The sequence below is a fragment of the Palaemon carinicauda genome, chromosome 9 (genome assembly GCF_036898095.1).
Source record: "Palaemon carinicauda isolate YSFRI2023 chromosome 9, ASM3689809v2, whole genome shotgun sequence".
NCBI lineage: Eukaryota > Metazoa > Arthropoda > Malacostraca > Decapoda > Palaemonidae > Palaemon > Palaemon carinicauda.
The window spans coordinates 120,119,731-120,127,672 of record NC_090733.1 but is presented as its reverse complement, the minus strand read 5'-3'; positions in this window follow the sequence as shown (position 1 = coordinate 120,127,672).

Sequence of the window (7,942 nt, the reverse complement as noted above, 5' to 3'; positions counted from 1 at the left end):
GACATGGGAAGGACAAAATAATGAGTGATAGATAATAGATGGACATTAAGAATAACTGAATGGGTCCTTGACATTGTCAAAAGAGTAGGGTAGGGAAGAGAATATAATGGATTGACAATCTAAGAAAATTTGGGGCTATAAACTGGCATAGAAAGACCATAAACATATGCGAGTGGAAGGATATGCCCGTCTTTGTCAAGCAGTGGACTACTAGCAACGGCTAATGATGAACACACACACACCTATATATATATATATATATATATATATATATATATATATATATATATATATATATATATATATATATACATATATATATATATATATATATATATATATACACAAACACACTTATGTACACGACACATCATTAATGATGGCTAATTATTTAGATAGATGTCCACACCCAATCCCTCTCACCAGGGTATGAGTATTTACTGTCATGGATATATATATATATATATATATATATATATATATATATATATATATATATATATATATATATATATATATATATATATACTAATGAAGGCGACCCGTCAATAATGACGGCTAATTACTTAGATCTCAACACCCGACCCCCCTCTAACCATGGTATGACTACTTACTCTCCTGAAAAGATATACATATATATACATATATATATATATATATATATATATATATATATATATATATATATATATACACATATATATAAAACCAGACGCATGCTCTATCATAAAGTTGAGATGAATTCTCTAGTGCCTGCGAACCCAGTGAGTCTGTTTCAGTGTTTTGCGATGCAAAATTACTCTCTATATTTTCATGTCGTATCCTTCCTTCCATTTCTCCGGTTAATATTCATGAATTAAAAAACTGCTGCCCTGATATCTATAAGATATCACGACATTAACAAGCTCTAAGTAAATCTCTAAATATCTAGTTAAGTTGTACTAGTCAGGTTCCTTTTTTCCTACAGCGAACTCTAAGAGTCACGAGCATCTACAGCTTTAGGATAAGATTATTTTTAGTCTTCATTGGTTTTTCTAATATGTTTAACTAGTATCTTTTGGCTCTTCGGGTCTCTTTTCCTATCAACTTTTCTTGTGGGGATAGAGTATGATTAGAACGATTTTACAGTTCTCGGACTAAAAAAAAAAAAGAAGAAGAAAGAAAGAAAAAGTATGTGAGGCTCATATCAGAAGCTTGACACTTGCTATAGGAATCATCTTTGTGCGTAGCTGCATTCTTAAAGCCCTTCTTATATAAAATTATCTTTTTTTCAGAAATCTTGCTATACTTAGGTTTTCCCTATTTCCCGTCTTCAATGGAACTGATAGAGTGGTTTACTTTTCTCAGTCCAAGTGGCCTTATATTACCTAAGCTTTAAAAAGGGTTAGTCATGCAACTCGCAACTATAATACTTATATAATTTAATGCTAGAATGTGTCTGACTGATCTTGGAGAAAATAAGCTGTAGAGTATGATGAAAATGCATTTTAATAATGCAATTTATTGAAAAGCTTAATATTTCATATTTCATTCAATTTTACCTCAATAACATGTTATGGAACTTACAGTAAAATTAGTTAATCATTTATGCAAAGGAAAGTTATTGATTTATTTACTATTTAGTAATGATAATAAAGCATGATGCAAATATGTCTATTTTTGCAACGGAATTGTTTGATACAAAACATAATGCAAACTCATTTACCAACACACTCGTAAATTTTGATGGCGTAAAGCCAACACGGACCTAAAAATTCAAAAAAAAAAAAGGTTAAGATGAAAAAACAATGGAAAACCCCAAAAATATCAAAAGAAGTATAACCAGGATATTGCAAAAAATACTTAAAGCGAAAATATCTCCAAAACTCCAACGTTATCTGCGCAGCTGCACTTGACCTTGATCTTGGAGCCAGAATTTTTTAAATTTTTTATTTTATTTTATTTTTTCTTAAGAATTCGTTCGCCGTCAACTTTCTCTTCAACCAAAATAATAGTACCACATAACTGCATAGCTGACAATATACGTAATACGTTACCCAATGCGCCAACATACGACTCAGACTCGAACCAGACATCTCCAGATTTAAATAAGAAAACAACTATGAAAACACGACAACAAAGGCTGCGTGCAAACAAACAATATCGTAACACCACAGACATGTCAGTGTTAAGAACAAATGAGAAAACGTATGACGATATAAAAGAAAATAGTATTATACTTCAAAAAGGCATGCAAAATGTTTATTTGCTCAATTTATTATCTTATCAAACATACATACATATCAACATGTCCTCATAGATTAAATGCAAAAAAAAAAAAAAAAGTGTCTGTTTAAAAGGCTTAAAAAACACATATATAAATTAGTTATTAGCATCTTATCATCGGGAAATTAATCTGTAAATTTTAGAATAACTGAGCGGGTATTATGAATTATATCAATATAAAAAAACTGAAAAATTAGAAATAAATTAAAACATCCGTAAGCTAAACGTTAGAGAAAAATAATATGTAATAAAACATGTGTTTTGCCTACTACTAGCTAGGAATAATTTTCAAATAACTTAGAGAGAGAGAGAGAGAGAGAGAGAGAGAGAGAGAGAGAGAGAGAGAGAGAGAGAGAGAGAGAGAGAGAGAGAGAGACTGTGCGCGATTGCAAATTGACAGATAAAACTTTGGCAATTTTCCCATATCTCTCAAACGCCAGTTGACGCAAATCACTTCCTTCATTTCTCGAGTAGTTATTGGAGTAGCATTAGTAATAGCAGGCGTAGAAATAATAATAGCCATACAAGTCTCGAGGAATATAACTAAAAATGAAATAAAAAAAAACATCTGTTATTTGTGAGTCTACGATTATTCACATCGATTCCAATCTTGAAAAAAATTTTTTTTTATATAGGATTGAACAAAATTGAACATTTTTCCCACCGGAAAATAAACTATGATGAAAACAAATATGAACAAAAATACCAGAATGCAGCGCCAGGTCGAATTAAAACAGCTTGTATACCAGTGCCAAGATTTTAACACAGCGCCGACTGAAGTAGCCTACCTGCTTTTAGGCTAACTACTACTACTACTACTACTACTACTACTACTTTTCTCATCCTTGTAATGAAAAGTGGATATAGAAAATATTACCAAAAGTTATGCTGATCTAGCACAGACGGATGAGTAAATACAAAATTTTATGCATCAATACACATAATTATTTAGAATGATAAAACTAATAAAACATACCTAATTACAAAGAATATTCATATATAATCAAGAAAATCACATAATTATGAACAAATGAATGGAATTTTTCAATTAGTTTGCTTTTTTAATGTAGACACTCACTTAGCCCGTAGCATTATCCTGTCAAAAATAAAGAAACGGGCTAAAGAGACGAGTTGCCAGTAGTTTCTAGCCTCAAACAAGACTCCCAAGGCCACGGAGTAGCTTCAGTGTATACATACGCACATACATGGTGTGCGCGTACACACACACACACACTAACAGCCGTACAAACACACATACGCTATTTTGAATAAAATATACACAAACAGTGCTTACTGTATTATACTAATAAAAAAAGACATTTATTCAATAATTAAAAATAAGTAAAATGTGTAGCAAAACAATCGCTAATTACCTTTCTATGACCCGTAGTTATAAAGCGCAGGTAACAAAAAATAAAACGTTCTAAATCCTGCTGTTGCTCATTAGGTAACTTTCCATGATGTGGCGTTCACACTTGAGACCTGTTAGGCCATGCTACTTCCATAAAGAGCAACAAGAGAAATTTTCCAAAAAATAATATAGATAACTAACCAAAGCAGTAGTAGTAATTTTTTTTTTAAAGGAAATAAGATTTATTTTTTCATATGAAAAAAGAAAAAGGTTATTCATAATATGCCAAAAATAGCGTTTTATTTTTTTTTTTAATTGAAGTGGATTCTATAATACGAACTTGAACATATGTGTGCGCGCACATGCGGGTGTTTTTTTTATACATTTTTGAAAGATATGTGATGGGAATATACCAGGAGAGATGAACAATACCTACAACAGGCCCTTTTATTACGCAGTTATCAAGGCCGGCATAGTTCAGACATCTCACTAACAAACATAACGAACATTTCCAATGTTATAGTAAGGAAAACCAGAGGCAGAAGGAAAATCCCAAAGTCAAGCCGATAAGGACAAGAAAACACCTGAGACATATTCCAATGTAATCAATTTATACAAATAGAGAGAGAGAAAAAAAATCGGGATAGAAAAGTTTCCCTCGAACTCTTCATTTCATGTAACTGTAAATCTACCATCACAAAACAGGCAGGTTTTAAGGTCAAAGGAACACAAAATATAGCATAAAATACCATTTCCTTTATATATCAGTATCTACAAACTACTTTTCTACCCATCTATCTATCTATCTAATATTATTATTATTATTATTATTATTATTATTATTATTATTATTAGCTAAGCTACTGCCCTAGTTAAAAAAGCAAGATGCTATAAGGCCAAGGGCTCCAACAGGGAAAAATAGCCCAGTGATCAAAGGAAATAAGGAAATAAATAAATGATATGAGAACTAATGAACAATTGAAATAATAATAATAATAATAATAATAATATCGTGCAAAAATTCAATTGCAAATTTTCAATAAGTTGCATTTGACAACCGACACACAATCCGCTTTTCACAACATGCCAAAACCGATCCCCATTTAGAAGACAAAACGAGGATGAAATTGTCCGTAGAGCAAATGATAGGTCACCGCTTCAGCGTCATTGATAATTAGGCGCACGGAGAGACAGAAAATTGGTCGTTACGCAAATCACGAAAATGTAACCCTTTAACAAGGTAATACGAGAGACTATCCTTAGAATAAAAAAAAAGAAAGAAAAAAAAACCACGAAATAAAAGTGGAAAAGTAAAATCTTGTAAATTGCGTCCCCGACGTAATCACAGCGTTCTTACGTATCCTTCTTGATATCAGACAAAGATCTTGGTTAGGATTATTTGGGTTTTATTTTTCTTATCTCTCTCTCTCTCTCTCTCTCTCTCTCTCTCTCTCTCTCTCTCTCTCTCTCTCTATTGACAAGACTATTGCTTAGGCCTTAGGCAAGCAAATAAATTAGGTTCTACCGAGTACATTGCGAGACTGAAAACTTATTCAAGAATTTTGAACATCCTATCCTTAAGGATATAAAAGAAAAAAAAAAGGATAATTTTTTCATCAACTTTATTTCAATTACTAAATCCAAAAGCAACGTAAAAGTGCATTACTTCTATTGTAATTGGTCAAAAGAAAAATTAGCGTCCTTAGAAATTGGATTGGTCTTGAAATTGGCTCAATAAACAAACAGACAAAACCAGTAAGCAATCTAGCTATGTATGACATAAAAAATAAGGGAGATTAACAACAGTAAGTTTAATTTTCTATAATTTCATCATATGCCATAATTGCGTCAATTTCAGCACCAGTCTAATCATTAGACCTTCCAAACCTCTGAAAGCTTTCATCACGACAGTGCTAAGAGCCGGTGACCAACGCTGGTTTTCGCACCATAGCTCCTCATTAACAATATCTTTTTTTTGTTAACTATCTTTGATCATCAAGTCCGCAGTTACCTAGCAATACGGACCGCATGCGATCAATATCATCGTCATTATTTTGATTACTGCTGATGGATATTGATCCATGGAGGCGTCCTTGTAGTGTGTAGAGATGTGACAGCTATTTTCGTACCTCTCCCTACACATTTTGGGATTTTTTTTTTTTTTTTTTTTTTTGCCATAGCTTGTCACAACAGCAATATCCAAACTTTATTTTATGAGTTACAGTAACGTGATCTTTTTTAAACATTTGTTAAACGATGACTTTTAATATTTATTTCTTAAACTGAAAACATATTTATCAAGATATTGACGAAATAATTCCCCTGACAGGCAAGAAGACAGGCTTTGTCAGATCTCCCAAGCACTAAATTCCTCACCAACATCGTCTGCAATAATTAAACCTTACAATATGTATTTTTATAGAATAAGCCACAAGGCCATTAACATACCTAGCAAGCTTCAACGAACTAGAGTCCCAATATCTGTGACAAGAATTGAACAAAGAATGAATTCATTTAATTTGTACAGAGGGTACCCCTAAGCTTCAACACTACTCAGTATGAGCCAATACTTAAATAGCCTAAATTTCTTATAGGAAATTATAATGATAACAGCAGCATATTCTAACAATGTAACGTTATAAGTTGCCATCTTCTTTTCATTATGTTGCATCCGGAGAGTGACTGAAATTTTGCTAAAAGTTCTCAGATCTACAGTGCATTTATCAGCTTTTGCCAAACTCCGGGCTTCCTTGTTACCTGATACCTCCCAACTTTCAACAGGTGGCAAAAACACATCCAATTTTTATTCGTTTACTCCCATTTTGCATTTGACCACCTTCATCACAATCGTGTGCAATAAGGTGCAAGATACGACGAGGTTCTACAATAGAGTTAGAGTTCTCTTGCTTGGGGGTACACTGTTTTTTCTCTTCCTCTTGTTTTTTAAAGTTTTCATAATTTATATATGATATATCTAATTTGATGTTGTTAATGTTCTTAAAATATTTCATTTTAATTGTTCATTACTTCTCTTGTAGTTTATTTATTTCCTTTCCTCACTGGGCTATTTTTCCTTGTTGGAACCTTTGGGCTTATAGCGTCCTGCTTTTCCATCTAGGGTTGTAGCTTAGCAAATAATAATAATAACAACAACAAAAACAACAACAACAACAATAATAATAATAATAATAATAATAATAATTGGGTAAATATATAGTACTGGGCTGCTTGCTCCAGACTTTAAATGAAAACGCTGACTCGAACTTGCAAGCCATACTCCATCTGCATTGCAAGTACCATACACTCTAAATGTATTATCTATTGCTTTAATAACAATGGAACAATTTCATGCTTTTTGAAATGTAAATATGAGTACCTCCAGATACAAGATATTACGTACTACTAAATTTGGGAAAAAAAAAAAAAAAACACTGCAAGAAAAGATTGTAACACATCCGCACAGTCAGTGAGATGTGTGGTATAATATGGGACACTAAAGGATATCCAACGGTATTTTAATGGTATACAAAACTCATGTTAATTTGGAACGCAATTTCAAGGGTATAAGATCTCACGATAGAGAAGACTGGTGAAATCTAACCGAGGCCCTTTGCGTAAATTAGAATAGAAGATGGTGGTGAATTCAAATACTTTTTATAGAATCCACATTGAGGAAAAACACTGAGGATGTATGCTTTAGAAGATGTTGAGAGAAATTAAAAGCTCTTATGATAGAAGCAAAGTTTACGGGGAGAAATATAAAAGGACTGGAGAATGGCTAGATTTGGGCTCTCCAGCCCGGCACTGTGAGCTGTGACCCCATTTAGCACCTAAATTCATGTAAGGCAAAACGTTGGAGTTGTACAGAGGTAAAAGTTAGAAATTGGACAGCAAGATGGACGAAAGGGAATAAGAGCCGATGTAAAGTAGAGGAATCTATAGCAAGTGCCGCTATAAGCAACAGAAACGCTGCAAAGACTCTTTGAAGTAATGCTAAGTGTACCAAGTGAGGTGCACAATGACACAATAGAATGATATAAAAGTTAGAAAAAGACCTTTGTTGAAGGTACAAACTTGCGAGATGTGACAACGTTTTGTGAACGGAGAGTTGAATGTTAGACATTTACAGATAAAACAGCACTCCTACTTGGAGAACCAGAAGACAAACTGGACACTCGGATAAAATATGAAAGTACAACAGAAGTCAGTCCAGAGTAAATAACAAAATCACAAAGTTGAAACCACATAAATAAATCAATGAATGGTAATATGGACGAAAGATGATTGAAGTGACTGATTTGTGCAGGTATCTGGGAGTCTATGCAG